Source organism: Rhinoderma darwinii, chromosome 4, assembly GCF_050947455.1.
Source record: "Rhinoderma darwinii isolate aRhiDar2 chromosome 4, aRhiDar2.hap1, whole genome shotgun sequence".
Taxonomy (NCBI): Eukaryota; Metazoa; Chordata; class Amphibia; order Anura; family Rhinodermatidae; genus Rhinoderma; species Rhinoderma darwinii.
The window spans coordinates 14,571,336-14,588,802 of record NC_134690.1 but is presented as its reverse complement, the minus strand read 5'-3'; the positions used below and the strand labels follow the sequence as shown (position 1 = coordinate 14,588,802).

The 17,467-nt window shown below is 43.9% G+C and overlaps 1 long non-coding RNA gene across 1 annotated transcript in view; it reads right to left on the bottom strand.

Moving 5' to 3' along the window:
* The window catches only part of LOC142760611 (uncharacterized), a 28,978-nt gene extending 12,034 nt beyond the window's left edge, over positions 1 to 16,944 (bottom strand). The window contains exons 1-2 of the long non-coding RNA XR_012883327.1: positions 16,864 to 16,944; positions 829 to 898 (exon numbers count right to left, since the gene is read on the bottom strand). This is a non-coding gene — a long non-coding RNA (uncharacterized LOC142760611). The remainder of the gene's footprint in view (positions 1 to 828; positions 899 to 16,863) is intronic.
* Between the last annotated feature and the right edge of the window lie 523 nt (positions 16,945 to 17,467).

Genomic DNA, 17,467 nt, shown 5'->3' with positions numbered 1-17,467 from the left:
ATGAATGTAACAAGGACTAGATGAATGTAACAAGGACCAGATGAATGTAACAAGGACCAGATGAATGAAACAAGGACTAGATGAATGTAAAAAGGACTAGATGAATGTAAAAAGGACTAGATGAATGTAACAAGGACTAGATGAATGTAACAAGGACCAGATGAATGTAACAAGGACTAGATGAATGTAACAAGGACTAGATGAATGTAACAAGGACCAGATAAATGCAACAAGGACCAGATGAATGTAACAAGGACCAGATGAATGTAACAAGGACCAGATGAATGTAACAAGGACTAGATGAATGTAACAAGGACTAGATGAATGTAACAAGGACCAGATGAATGCAACAAGGACCAGATGAATGTAACAAGGACCAGATATATGTAAAAAGGACTAGATGAATGTAACCAGGACTAGATGAATGTAACAAGGACCAGATGAATGTAACAAGGACCAGATGAATGTAACAAGGACCAGATGAATGTAACAAGGACCAGATGAATGTAACAAGGACCAGATGAATGTAACAAAGACCAGATGAATGTAACAAGGACTAGATGAATGTAACAAGGACTAGATGAATGTAACAAGGACTAGATGAATGTAACAAGGACCAGATGAATGTGACAAGGACCAGATGAATGTAACAAGGACCAGATGAATGTAACAAGGACCAGATGAATGTAACAAGGACCAGATGAATGTGACAAGGACTAGATGAATGTGACAAGGACAAGATGAATGTAACAAGGACTAGATGAATGTAACAAGGACGGACGGCGCTGATCCTGATATCTGGCCATGATACAAACAATTGTCACTTACCACTTTCGTGAGCACAGAATTCGTCCGTTTCTCTCGATTCTCGATTAAATTAAATTCTTTAGTCCTATATCTGTAAAATGGAGAATAGCAAAACTTGTATCATATGTTTCCAGGAGATAATTCATTATTATCATTGTCTGTAAAAATTCCCTCCGCTGGCATTTTCTATTACGGAGCCATATTCCCTTCCTATAAGAGACTAGGGGCTGAAATAAGGGTCTTTATTAAAGGTTGTCACCCTCAATGGTCTTATATGAGGGAAATACGAGTTGGCGGAATGAGCTTTAGTTTTCCTCTATGCTCCGACGCTGTATCCATCCCCCATGATTTACACTACAGCTCAGCTTGTTCAGATTGGCAGCTGTGAATAAGGTAAAACTCAGCAGGAAAACCGTACCCCCCACAGATGTCAGTTATCAGTGCCATGGGTGACCAAACTTTTTCCCAAGGCGTCTCCACCAACCTTATTCCGACCCTGTGACACCTCTGCTCGCACAGTTACATTTTCTAGAATAACCTCTATAAGGTGAATATCCAGATTCTAACACTTTTTAAAGTGCTTGTAGCTTTGTTTTCTTGATATAAAAACCGAAAATAGAATTACACAAAATAGTGTCCGCAAACACAATTCTCCGTAAACTCTCGACACTGTTCCACGTGAAACCCCCACAAGGTTGGCAGATGAACAGCCTCGGCCGTTGCACTGATCTGGTCCGTGAAACAACGGACTGCACACGGAAGTTCAACGGCCAACGGAAGTGTGTATGAGGCCTAAGTCAATCAGATCACTAGATATTCCCATTGTAATGTAGATTCACACTGAAATTGATCCACGGAAAACGTGTTCACTTGATTCTATGCTGTGTTCAGGGTCATGTGTTTAATTTCCATACAGGGAAGATACAATCAAGAGGGCAGGTGTCTCTAATAAAGTGGTCATTCAATGTACAGGGTGGGCCACTTATATGGATACACCTAAATAAAATGGGAATGGTTGGTGATATTAACTTCCTGTTTGTGACACATTAGTATATGGGAGGGGGGAAACTTTCAAGCTGGGTGTTGACCATGGCGGCCATTTTGAAGTCGGCCATTTTGTATCCAACTTTAGTTAATTCAATGGGAAGAGGGTCATGTGACACATCAAACTTATCGAGAATTTCACAAGAAAAACAATGGTGTGCTTGGTTTTAACGTTACTTTATTCTTTCATGAGTTATTTACAAGTTTCTGACCACTTATAAAATGTGTTCAAAGTGCTGCCCATTGTGTTGGATTGTCAATGCAACCCTCTTCTCCCACTCTTCACACACTGATAGCAACACCGCAGAAGAAATGCCTCCCGATCTGACCCCCTTAGACTTTTATCTTTGGGGTCATCTGAAGGCAATTGTCTATGCTGTGAAGATACGAGATGTGCAGCAACTGAAACTACGGATACTGGAAGCCTGTGCTAGCATTTCTTCTGCGGTGTTGCTATCAGTGTGTGAAGAGTGGGAGAAGAGGGTTGCATTGACAATCCAACACAATGGGCAGCACTTTGAACACATTTTATAAGTGGTCAGAAACTTGTAAATAACTCATGAAAGAATACAGTACAGATGAGATCTGTAGCAAAAATCTGTGACTCTCTGTTTTGGGGTTAGTCGTCCTTTCAGACAAAAAAAACAACAAGTTGCAGCGACGGTAAACGGGGTCGTTCCGCGTCTCCGCTATTCCAAGCGCTAATCCCATAAGATGTATTACTAAAGCTCTGGGGACCCCACACGCCAGCGCCGAGTCCTCTACAGCCATGAACATAAGGAGTACGTTTGTTTCCATCAATATTCTACACGGAAGCCCGTCCAGTTCTGTATGAAGCCTGGCAGATCTCCATCATTAATAGGCACCAGATGCATCCAATTTCCTGATCATGAAGCCTGGACTCGGAGAATTCAGGATATAGGCGCGCTGGAAATCCCAGGGGACGTTCTACACTTTAACCATTTATTAATCAGACCGACCGTATACGTTGTTTTCATAGAGCTGTGTGACATCCAATATGGCAGCCAATACAGAGGTCACCTGCTTATAGGACACCCCGGTAACTACCCATACACTGTGATAAGGGCGAGGGGCACGACCATACTGCCACAAAATATTGTTTTCCCTTATGTCTATTTATATAGAACACCCCCCTGAACTACGGTATTTGAATCACAAATAAATACAGACCCAAGATCAGACCCCCTAAATACAGTCCTCAGACCAGACCCCCTAAATACAGTCCTCAGACCAGACCCCCTAAATAAATACAGACCCAAGATCAGACCCCCTAAATACAGGCCTCAGACCAGACCCCCTAAATACAGTCCTCAGACCAGACCCCCTAAATAAATACAGACCCTATATCAGATCCCCTAAATACAGACCCCAGATCAGACCAGCTAAATACAGACCCCAAATCAAACCCCCTAAATACAGTCCTCAGACCAGACCCCCTAAATACAGTCCTCAGACCAGACCCCCTAAATAAATACAGACCCCATATCAGATCCCCTAAATACAGACCCCAGATCAGACCAGCTAAATACAGACCCCAAATCAAACCCCCTAAATACAGTCCTCAGACCAGACCCCCTAAATAAATACAGACCCCAGATCAGACCCCCTAAATACAGTCCTCAGACAAGACCCCCTAAATAAATACAGACCCCCAGATCAGACCCCCTAAATACAGTCCTCAGACAAGACCCCCTAAATAAATACAGACCCTATATCAGACCCCCTAAATACAGACCCCGACCAGACCTCCTAGAGGAATACAGACCTCAGACCAGACCTCCTAAATACAGACCCTATCAATAAATACAGACTGAAGACCTCGTAAATAAATACAGATCCCAGAGCAGACCCCCTAAATACAGACCCCAGGCCAGATACCAAAAAACGTACACAGACCCCAGACCAGACCCCATAAATCCAAACTCCAGATCTTTTCTTCTACATCCTATGTGAGCTAAAAAGTTCTGCAACTTTCTAATATATTTGTGTTTCAAGTCTTCATTATGTTAAGATCTCTGCTTGCTGTAAGTTATTAAGGACCACTACATCCTATGTGAGGTAAACCACCAGGACTCGACTGACACATTTCACCTAGACTGATACATTGTAACAAACTAACGTTACAGGACAGAGATTTGTGAGGATTGTCTAGACTGGATACAATTCTAACGAACCCTCAGCTGTGAGAAGTATTAGGTCTGTATAGGTTTTTACTTTCTGAATACTACAATAATGATTCTATTCACTGATAGCAAGCAGAGCTCTTAAAATGGTGAGGAATTGAACCATAAAATATATAAGAAAGCTGCAGAACTTTTTATTATACAGCATTTAAGTGGCACAAGTCTTTCATAAACATGTTAGACGTCACTTGCATCACTTTTCTAGCTCATATTTTATTACATATTTCGGTGCGTGCCCAAGGAGTACAAGGAAATGGCGCATCCGAGAAAGTTGGAGGAGACTGGTAGTGATGTATAACAGCCGGGGGGATGTCACTCAAACATGGAAAGGTGGGTTTGGGGGCAGGGCTATGTGACTCTTCAGGATAGCGGCACCGCACCATGACACTCTGATGAGTAATTAGCATATAGTGTGCGCCGTTTTAAAAGTTGATTTTATAGATTTTGCTGCATCTGAGAAAAAACATACAAGGGAAAAACAAGGGGTTAAAACTACCAGACAGGTTCCCATTAAATATACAATGGATTGAAAACAATTCCATCTGCCCTGCAATTTTGTAATTATAAATATATTCTATATAATTACAGCTCCAGAACCAAGATCTGACATATATACAGCACCAGAACCAAGCTCTGACATATATACAGTACCACAACCAAGCTCATACATATATACAACACCAGAACCAAGCTCAGTACATATATACAGTACCAGAACCAAGCTCAGTACATATATACAGTACCACAACCAAGCTCATACATATATACAGCACCAGAACAAAGCTAAGTACATATATACAGTACCACAACCAAGCTCATACATATATACAGCACCAGAACCAAGCTCTGACATATATACAGTACCACAACCAAGCTCTGACATATATACAGCACCAGAACCAAGCTCTGACATATATACAGTACCACAACCAAGTTCATACATATATACAACACCAGAACCAAGCACAGTACATATATACAGTACCAGAACAAAGCTCAGTACATATATACAGTACCACAACCAAGCTCATACATATATACAGCACCAGAACAAAGCTCAGTACATATATACAGTACCACAACCAAGCTCATACATATATACAGCACCAGAACAAAGCTCTGACATATATACAGTACCACAACCAAGCTCTGACATATATACAGCACCAGAACCAAGCTCTGACATATATACAGTACCACAACCAAGCTCATACATATATACAACACCAGAACCAAGCTCATACATATATACAACACCAGAACAAAACTCAGTACATATATACAGCACTAGAACCAAGCTCATACATATATACAACACCAGAACCAAGCTCATACATATATACAACACTAGAACAAAGCTCAGTACATATATACAGTACCAGAACAAAGCTCATACATATATACAACACCAGAACCAAGCTCATACATATATACAACACCAGAACAAAGCTCATACATATATACAGCACCAGAACAAAGCTCATACATATATACAACACCAGAACAAAGCTCATACATATATACAGCACCAGAGCAAAACTCATACATATATACAGTACCACAACCAAGCTCATACATATATACAACACCAGAACCAAACTCAGTACATATATACATCCCCAGAACCAAGCTCATACATATATACAATACCACAACCAAGCTCAGTACATATATACAGCACAAGAACCAAGCTCAGTACATATATACATCCCCAGAACCAAGCTCATACATATATACAATACCACAACCAAGCTCAGTACATATATACAGCACTAGAACAAGCTCAGTACATATATACAGTACCAGAACAAAGCTCATACATATATACAACACCAGAACCAAGCTCAGTACATAAATACAGCTACAGAACCAAGCTCATACATATATACAACAACAGAACCAAGCTCAGTACATATATACAGTATCAGAACCAAGCTCATACATATATACAACAACAGAACCAAGCTTATACATATATACAACACCAGAACAAAGCTCTGACATATATACAACACCAGAACCAAGCTCATACATATATACAGTACAACAACCAAGCTCATACATATATACAGCACCAGAACAAAGCTCATACATATATACAGTACCACAACCAAGCTCATACATATATACAACACCAGAACCAAGCTCAGTACATATATACAGCACCAGAACAAAGCTCAGTACATATATACATCCCCAGAACCAAGCTCATACATATATACAATACCACAACCAAGCTCAGTACATATATACAGCACAAGAACCAAGCTCAGTACATATATACATCCCCAGAACCAAGCTCATACATATATACAGCACCAGAACAAATCTCAGTACCTAAATACAACAGAAGAACCAAGCTCATACATATATACAATACCAAAACCAAGCTCATACATATATACAACACCAGAACCAAGCTCAGTACAAATATACAGCTCCAGAAACAAGCTCAATAAATAAATATAGCACCACAACAAAGCTCAGTATATATATATATATAGCACCAGAAAAAAGCTCAATAAATAAATACAGCCCCAGATCCAAGCTCAGTACATATATACAGCACCAGATCCAATCTCAGTACATATATACAATACCAGAACCAAGCTCAATACATATATACAACATCAGAACAAAGATCAGTACATATATACAGCACCAAAACCAAGCTCAGTACATATATACAACACCAGAAGCAAGCTCAGTACATAAATACAGAACTAAAACAAAGCTCATTACATATATACAGAACCAGTACAAAGCTCAGTACATATTCACAGTACCAGAACAAAGCACACTACATATATACAGCACCAGAACAAATCTGAACCCATATATACAGCACCAAAACAAAGCTCAATACATACATACAACACCAGAACCAAGCTTAGTACATATATATACAACACCAGATCCAAGCTAAGTACATATATATAGCACCAAACCAAGCTCCGCACATAAACACAACACCAGAACAAAGCTCAATACATATATACAACACCAGAACTAAGCTTAGTACATAAATACAACACGAGAACCAAGATCAGTACATATATATATACAGAAGCAGAACCAAGCTCAGTACATAAATACAACACGAGAACCAAGATCAGTACATTTATACAGCAGCAGAACCAAGCTCAGTACATATATACAACACCAGAACCAAGCTCAGTACATATATACAACACCAGATCCAAGCTCAGTACATATATACAACATCAGAACCAAGCTCAGTACATATATACAGCACCAGAACAAAGCTCCATACATAAATATAGCCCCAGAACAAAGCTCAGAACATAAATACAGCACCAGAACCAAGCTCACACATATATACAACACCAGAACCAAGCTCAGAACATAAATACAGCTACAGAACACAGCTCAGTACATATATACAGCACAGAACCAAGAGCAGTACATATATACAACACCAGAGCAAAGCTCAGTACATAAACCCAACACCAGAATCAAGCTCAGCACATATATACAGCAGCAGAACAAAGCTCTGTACATATATACAGCACCAGAACAAAGCTCCATACATAAATATAGCCCCAAAGTTTAGAACATAAATACAGCACCAGAACCAAGCTCACACATATATACAACACCAGAACCAAGCTCAGAACATAAATACAGCTACAGAACACAGCTCAGTACATATATACAGCACAGAACCAAGAGCAGTACATATATACAACACCAGAGCAAAGCTCAGTACATAAACACAACACCAGAACCAAGCTCAGCACATATATACAGCACCAGAACAAAGCTCAGTACATATATACAACACCAGAACCAAGCTCAGTACATAAATACAACACCAGAACCAAGCTCAGTACATAAATACAACACCAGAACTAAGCTCAGTACATAAATACAAACACCAGAACCAAGCTCAGTACATATATACATCACCAGGACCAAGCTCTGTACATATATACAACAGCATATCCAAGCTCAGTACATATATACAGCAACAGAACAAAGCTCAGTACATATATACAACACCAGAACCAAGCACAGTGCATATATACAGCACCAGAACGAAGCTCAGTACATAAATACAGAACCACATCCAAGCTCATTACATATATACAGCACCAGAGCAAAGCTCAGTGCATATATACCGCAACAGAACCAAGCTCAGTACATAGATACAACACCAGAACAAAGTTCAGTACATAAACACAACACTAGAACCAAGCTCAGTACATAAATACAGCACCAGAACCAACCTCTGTACATATATACAGCCTCAGAACCAAGCTCAATACATTAATATAACCAGAACCAAGCTCAATACATATATACAGTACCAGAACCAAGCTCAGTACATATATACAGTACCAGAACAAAGCTCAGTACATAAATACAGCACCAGAACAAAGCTCATTACATAAATACAGAACCAGAGCAAAACTCAGTACATATATACAGCACCAGAACAAAGCTCAGTACATATATAAAGCACCAGAACCAAGCTCAGTACATACAGTACCACAACCAAGCTCAATACATAACTACAGCACAGGACAAAGCTCAGTACATAAATACATCACCAGAACAAAGCTCAGTACATATATACAGCACCAGAACCAAGCTCAATATATATATATAGCAGCAGAACCAAGCTCAGTACATAAATACAGCACCGGAACCAAGCTCAGTACATATATACAGCACAGAACCAAGCTTAGTACATATATACAATACCAGCACAAATACAGCTAATTACAGAGATAATTAGCAAATTCAATGTAACCCCTGCCCTACAGGTTTGTACGAAGTTAAATAACAGCTCCCATTATGGCCTGAACAATGGTAAGGATATGCTGGGAGTTTGTGTTTAAAAAAAAAAAATCGTAACCCTCTATTATCTCGCTGCAGATCATACAGTAACTACACTAATGATTAGAGGCAAAATAAACAGTTACACTGAGTGACTCACAGAAGACGTCTTCTGAGATTCTAGTCGTTGTTTTTCTTTTTTCCTCTCCTTCCGGTCCAGACTTCTGTGACAACCTCTCCTGGCCACGGTCCATTTCTGCAGTTTGCCTCTCAGATGTCTTCATCTTCTCACATTTCAGACATTTCTGCACCTATAAACGAAGATAAAATTATCATGGTGCCACACACTCCGCCCCTAAATATCATAGCACCATACACTGCGCTCCTGACTATAATAGCACCATACACTATGTCACACACACACACACACACACACACACACAGTGCCCACTGAAGATAGCGCCCCCATAGAGCCCCTGCAGATAGTGCCCCCCAATAGAGCCCCCTGTGGATAGTGCGCCTCATAGAACCCCCTGTAGATAGTGCTCCACATAGGGCCCCCTGTGGACAGTGGCCTGCCGCCTGAGGTGAGAGTCTCACCTCGCCTCATGAACGGTGTGGCCTTGCCCCTTCACCCATACATGTAGGGCAGATGTGCGCTCCAACAACATGGCGCCGGCTTAGCAATGGAGCCTGCACCATACGCGGTACTAGCTATTTAACTTCTCAGATGCAGTGTCAATAGCGACCGTGGCATCTGAGTAGTTAGACAGAGGGTGGGGGCTCCCCCTGTCCCCCGATCGCCTCACCGCAATTAAATCACAGGGTGCCTGAACGCTATGAAAACTAAAACCAAAAAAACTATGGTAGAATTTACGTTTTTTTCCCATTCCATTCAACAAATTTTAATTTAATAATTTTCTCAATGCATTATACCAAATGGTACAATAAATGGTGCCATTAAAAAAACACAACTCGTCCCGCAAAAAACAAGCCCCCCTATGTCTATGTTGGCGGAAAAAATCAAAAAGTTAAGACTCTTGGAGTGCGGCAAAGAAAAAAAAAAAAAAATTGGCTATGTCTGTAACGTGCTTTGTCTCATTACAGAGCTGCTCATTTCTCCTGCAGCGGCCACTACAGGGGGAATATAGTATAACATGTGACTATTCAACTAGTATTACACCAGAGCTCAGTTTTTCTGTTCCAAAGCTCCAAATCCCCCACCCGCTCTAGACATAGAGTTAAATAATAAAATTCTAGCTTTCTGTAGCCACCACTAGGAGGAGCTCAGGAGCTAACTGCATACTGTGTAATTATTTAGTTCAATGTATATACAGTATGCAGTAAGCTCCCTCTAGTGGTGGCTGCAGGAAGCCAGAATTTGATGTAACTTTAGGTCATGAAAAGAAGCACCAACCGATGTAAACGTGTTAGGAAATTAATCAAAACAGAAATTTGGGAAAAACTAAATGGCGTTCAAGGACGGACATTCACTTTACATTCAATTAGCTGATTTTACATTGTTTAAAGGAGCACTCCACACTCGATTAACATAGAAAAATCTCTTTGCAATATTTTTTTTGTTTAGTTTTACTCTGTCCACAGTAGAAAAAAATCCTTTCCTATCTAGAAACTGTCTACAAGTTGCTGTTGATCTTATTATATCTCGCTATGTAGTAGTTTCACGACGTAATGGTATCTTGCTGTGAATGGGCTGATTGTCTTCAGATTGGTTCAATCACTTCTTAATGTCCCGTTATGCTGCATATGAGGCATATCAAAGGGATATATCATACCCATAATGGATGCAGGAAGAGACACAGCGAACGTCTGCCCCGGTAGATAGATATGTCAGAGGCGTAGCTAGGTTCTCCAGCACCCGGGGCAAAGATTCAGTTTGGCGCCCCCCCCAACCTCTTTCCCGACATCTCCTTCCCCCTCGCCGTGTTTGTTTTCTCTACCAATCGACGTGTCATTTCTTTTTATGTAACGCGAGCATAAAATTATTTGTACATTTCACAAGCAATATGGTTCTATACACAACATGAGAACCAAGCTCGGTACATATATACAGCCCCAGAACAAATACAGCTGTGCAACCCCTGCCGTATAGGTTTGTACGGCGTAAAACTACAGCTCCCAGCATAGCCAGAACAATGGTGAGGATATGCTGGGAGATGCCGTTTCACAAAAAATAAATCCTATCATAATCATCTCGCTGCAGATCATACAGTGACTACAGTGCTGATTAGAGGCAGAATGAACATTTACATTAAGTGACTCACCGGTGACGTCTCAGATTCTAGTTCTTTTTCTCCATTTGGTCCAGACCTCTATGATGACTTCTCCCGGTCACAGCCCTTTTCTGATGTTTGCCGCTCGCATTTCTTCAGCTTCTCACTTTACCAACATTTCTGCACCTATAAATAAATATAAAGTTATCATTATACCACACACTACGCCCCTAAATATAATAGCGCCATACACTGCACCTCTAATTATAATAGCACCATACACCGTGTCCCACACACACACTGTGCCCCCTGTAGATAGTGCCTGCCATAGAGCCCCCTGTAGACAGTGCTCCCCATATAGACCACCCCTGTATATAGTGTCCCACAAATAACTCCCCCTATAGTGCTCTACAGATAGCCCAACCCTGTATATAGCCCCCTGTAGATATAGCCCACCCCTGTATATAGAGCTTTACAGATAGCCCAACCATGTATGTAGCCCCCTGTAGATATAGCCCATCCCTGTATATAGCCCCCTTGTACATATAGTCCACCCCTGTATATAGTGCTCCACATATAGTCCACCCCTGTATATAGTGTTTCACAGATAGCCCACCCCTGTATATAGCCGCCCCTTGTACATATAGTCCACCCCTGTATATAGTGCTCCACTAGATAGTCCACCCCTGTATATAGTGCTCCACAGATAGCCCACCCCTGTATATACTATATACAAGGGTGGGCTATCTGTGGAGCACTATATACAGGGGTGGACTATATGTACAAGGGGGCTATATACAGGGGTGGGCTTTCTGTGGAGCACTATAGGGGAGCTATTTGTGGGATACTATATACAGGGGTGGGCTATATCTACAGGGGGACTATAGACAAGGGTCGGCTATATCTACAGGGGGACCATATCTACAGGGGGACCATATCTACAGGGGGACCAATCTACAGGGGGACCAATCTACAGAGGTGGGCTATACACAGGGCTGGGATATACACAGGGGGGCTATATCTACAGGGGTGGGCTATACACAGGGGGGCTATATCTACAGAGGGGGGCTATATACAGGGGTGGGCTATACACAGGGGTGGGCTATACACAGGGGGGCTATATCTACAGGGGTGGGCTATACATAGGGGGGCTATATACAGGGGTGGGCTATATACAGGGGGAATATATCTACAGGGGGCTATATCTACAGGGCTGGGCTATATCTACAGGGCTGGGCTATATAAAGGGCGACTATATCTACAGGGGGGGCTATATACTGGGTTGGGCTATCTATGGAGCACCATATACAGGGGTGGGCTATATCTACAGGGGGCTATATACTATATAGCCCACCCCTGTATATGGTGCTCTATAGACAGCCCACTCCAGTATATAGCTCCCCTGTAGATATAGTCCCCCTGTATATAGCCCCCCTGTAGATATAGTCCCCATGTAGATATAGTCCCCCTGTATATAGCCCAGCAGATATAGTCCCCCTGTATATAGCCCAGCCCTGTAGATATAGTCCCCCTGTATATAGCCCCCCTGTAGATATAGTCCCCCTGTATATAGCCCCCCTGTAGATATAGTCCCCCTGTATATAGCCCAGCCCTGTAGATATAGCCCCCTGTAGATATAGTCCCCCTGTATATAGCCCCCTGTAAATATAGTCCCCCTGTATATAGCCCCCCTGTAGATATAGTCCCCCTGTATATAGCCCAGCCCTGTAGATATAGCCCCCTGTAGATATAGTTCCCCTGTATATAGCCCCCTGTAAATATAGTCCCCCTGTATATAGCCCCCCTGTAGATATAGTCCCCCTGTATATAGCCCAGCCCTGTAGATATAGTCCCCCTGTAGATAGACACCCCCCGTAAAGCCCCCCGCGAGTAGACAAAGTCCCCCCCCCCCCGGGGGCAGATACAGCCACACACTTCCGGCAGCCATGGAGACCTGCTCTCTTCTGCGCAGGTCTCCAGGGGGTTGAACGCGGCGTCTATGAAAGGCGCTGATTGGCTGGGCAGGATGACTTTCCCTGTCAGTCAGTCAGCGCCTTTCATCGACGGAAGCGTCACTGGTACAAAAGGTACCAGTCGCTTCATTCGTGGAGAGGCGATGAATGGCCGGGCACGGAACGTGCCCGGTCATTCATTGCTTCTAATTGTACCTGTGTCCTTGCGACACAGGTACAATTATAGTGCAGGAGGAGGTGGAGCTGGCGCCCCCCTCTGAACTGCGCCCGGGGCACATGCCCCGCTTGCCCTCCCCTAGCTACGCCCCTGGATATGTGGTAGATAAATAGATAGATAGATAAATAGATAGATATGAAAACATCACTTTGCTCTGGCTGGGAATTCCGCTTCAGGAGAAGCCCCTGATGTCACTGTCCATATTTGGACAGTGTTGTCAGGGGCAACGCCAGAGCCATAGTCCTGGGCAGAGCACTACTGCCTGGGACTCCTGCTCTGCTCCTGACATCACTGTCCATATATGGATAGTGATGTCGGGGGCTTCCTCAGAGAAGGGATCCCGCAGCAGAGCCGCTTGTAGCGCTCTGCCTGGGACCAGGTCCGGCCTTAGAATAGATGGCGCCCAGTGCAAAATTATCTTTCGGTGCCCCACACCATCATAAAAAAAATGCCCCATAAAAAAACTATAATGCCCCCCACAGTATAATGCCCCATATAGTGCCCCCACACAGTATGGGACACTGTATTATATCCCCTAAGTGCCACACACAGTATATTGCCCCCTGTAGTACCCCTACACAGTATAATGTCCGCTTAGTGGCCCCCACACAGTATAGTGCCCCCCTGTAGATTGTGCCATACAGCCTCCCTGTAGACAGTGCCATAATCCCCCACCTCCTTTTTCTAGATCGTGCCATACAGCCCACCCCAACTCCCCCTTGCAGACAGTGCCCCCAAACAAAAAAAAGTTGTACTCTCCTAGGCCCCGTTCCAACAACGAACTGAGCTGCTCCACGACGGGATCCTTGCGTCGGCCGGCGTGATCTTGTAGCCTAGTACAGAGTTTCCCAACCTTTTTGGACTCGAGGCAGCACTGGAAAAATAAAATTTCCTCAGGGCCCCCGTACCAAAAATTGTTTAGAGAAAGACATAAAACGGCTAAAAACAAGCACTACACTCATAGGGTATGTTCACACAGCGTATTTTGTAAGGCAAAAAAATCTGCCTAAAAATTCCTTCAAGAGGTGACAGCGTTGGGTGACCTTTTTTTGTGTGTTTTTATTTAAAGAGGCTCTGTCACCAGATTATCAAATCCCTATCTCCTATTGCATGTGATCGGCGCTGCAATGTAGAGAACAGCAAAGTTGTTTTTTTTTTGAAAAACGATCATTTTTGCCCAAGTTATGAGCAATTTGATATTTATGCAAATGAGCTTTTCGAATGGACAACTGGGCGTGTTTTCTCGTTTTACCAACTGGGCGTGTATTGTGTTTTTACCAACTGGGCGTTGTGAATAGAAGTGTATGACGCTGACAAATCAGCATCATACACTTCTCATCGTTCCCACCCAGCTTCTTTCACTGCAGACACACAGCGTGACGTCACCCACAGGTCCTTCAACCTTGGCGTCGGACGAGAGAAGACACATCGGCTCCAGGCATCAGAGGGTACAGTTGAATCTGCAGCAGCATCACCATGTGCAGGTACGCATAGTAAACTCCCTAGAGACGAGCATATTAACCTTTTGGACGCCTGGAGCCGATGTATCTTCTCTGTCCGACGACAAGGTTGAAGGACCTGTGGGTGACGTCACGCTGTGTGTCTGCAGTGAAAGAAGCTGGCTGGGAACGATGAGAAGTGTATGATGCTGATTTGTCAGCGTCATACACTTCTATTCACAACGCCCTGTTCGTAAAAACACAATACACGCCCAGTTGGTAAAACGAGAAAACACTCCCAGTTGGTAAAAACACAATACACGTCCAGTTGGTAAAACGAGAAAACACGCCCAGTTGTCTATTGAAAAACTAATTTGCATAAATATAAAATTGCTCATAACTTGTTCAAAAATGATAGTTTTTAAAAAACAACAACTTTGCTGTTATCTACATTACAGCGCCGATCAATAGGAGATAGGGATTTGATAATCTGGTGACAGAGCCTCTTTAAGCCGTTGAAGCGAATGCAAAAGACGTAGGAAAAAAAAGCACCAAACGAGCGCCGCAGGTATTTTTTGCTTCATATTAATTTCAATTGGAGGTCATAGGTGGGAACCACTTGAAGACCATCAGCCGCCCACTCACAGTAAAATGACAATCAGCCCCCAACTCACAGTAAAATGACCATCGGCCCCCCCACTCACAGTAAAATGACCATCAGCCCACCACTCACAGATTCCCACTGTAGATAGTGCCACACAGCCCCTGTAGATAATGCCACACAGCCCCTTGTAGATAGTGCCACACAGCCCCCTGTAGGTAGTGCCACATAGCCCCCTTGTAGGTAGTGCCACACAGCCCCCTTGAAGGTAGTGCCACACAGCCTCCTGTAGGTAGTGCCACACAGCCCCCTTGAAGGTAGTGCCACACAGCCTCCTGTAGGTAGTGCCACACAGCACCCTTGTAGGTAGTGCCACAGAGCACACTGTAGGTAGTGCCACACAGCCTCATAGTAGGTAGTGCCAAATAGCACCCTTGTAGGTAGTGCCACACAGCCCCCTTATAGATAGCACCCCCCCCCCCTTCCTGTAGCTAGCACCACTGTAGCTCCATGAAGGAGCGGAGTCCCCCTGTGGCCAGGGATTCCGCTCCTGGAAGGAGCGCTTGATGTCTCTGTCAATATATGGACAGTGACAACAGGGGCAACACTTGAAGCGGAATCCCCATCCACAGCATTGCCGAGGCTGTGACCGGGGATTCCACTCCATGAGAAGCCCCTGTCGTCTGTGTCCATTTATGGACAGTGACATCACTGGCTTCTCCTGGAGTGGAATCCCTGGTCACAGCCAGGCATTGCTGTGGACGGGGATTCCGCTTCAGGAGTTGCCTCTGATGTCACTGTCCATATATTGACAGAGACATCAAGCGCTCCTTCCAGGAGTGGAATCCCCAGCCAGAGGGGGATTCTGCTCCTTCAGGGAGCTACAGTGGCGCTAGTAGATAAAGCAGGGAGATACCTGCTAGCGGCACCGCCGGTCAGGGGGGGCTCATCCCCCGTCCCGACGGGCGGCACAGGAGCCCTCATGTCCGGTGTCGCTGCTAGAAGCCGCTATAACTGCTATAGCGGTAGCGATGCCACTGAGTGAAGAAGTGCCCGGTCAGAAAGGTGGCTGCTGAGGGCCCGTGCGCTTCTGAAACAAGCAGGGGAAGGGAGCCAGCACAGCGACCGCTTTCACCTGCTGGAGTGATGCGCCCTGTGCAATGGCACAGGTCGCACGTCCATAAGGCCGGCCCTGCCTAGGACTCCTTCTCTCCCTCTGACATCACTGTCGATATATGGACAGTGATGTCAGGGGCTTCCCCAGAGATGGAGTCCCGGAGCAGAGCCGCTTGCGCTCTGCCTGGGACACATTCTCTCATCCTGACATCACTGTCCATATATGGCTAGTGGGACCCGGCACTTGCCCGGGTTCGCCGGGTGCTGACTCCCGCCCTGGATAGTTAGAGAGACAGAGAGAGATAAGATAGATAGATAGATAGATAGATAGATAGATAGATAGATAGATAGATAGATAGATATGAGATATATAGGATAGGCCGGAGATAAGTGACACATAGATGTATAGATAATATATAACATACTTCTTGCAGTAGGTACAGGCCAGTAGGAGCGCTGCATTCACTAGAAGGAGCATCAATGACGCTGCGCTGCTCATTCCATAGTTGTAATGTAAGAATTGGTCTGTAGAGGGCGCCATGGATCCACACTCCTGAGGGTTTCTGCAGATGAGTAATAACATGAGTCAGGAGACATTCCCGGATTATTGTCAGCACAGGAGGAATGAAAACTTCTCTGAGCCGGGACGGACTGGGGGGGTCTAGGACCCAGCAGCGGAAAGACTTTGGGGGCACAACCTAAAGCTACATGGAAACGTTACCTGCTCCTTCTTAGCCCTCGTTCACACGTGCAGTGTATAGTCGGCAAAACAGAACCATAATATTTTTTTAAAAGAGAAAAAAAAAAGCAGGGGGGCAGATTAACCCCTTATTTAGAACATATGCCTTTTTGCCCTATTATATATGAACATCATAGATTAGGGTCTCCCCTTCTTTTGCCCCCCCCCCCCCCCACCACATCCCTTTAGCCAAAACTATTCAACTTGTAATTGACGTAGGTTTATGAGGGGGGAACAAGTTGTGTTTTTAATTAGTTAATGCGCATGGTCCTTGTTTGGGGGGGGGGGGG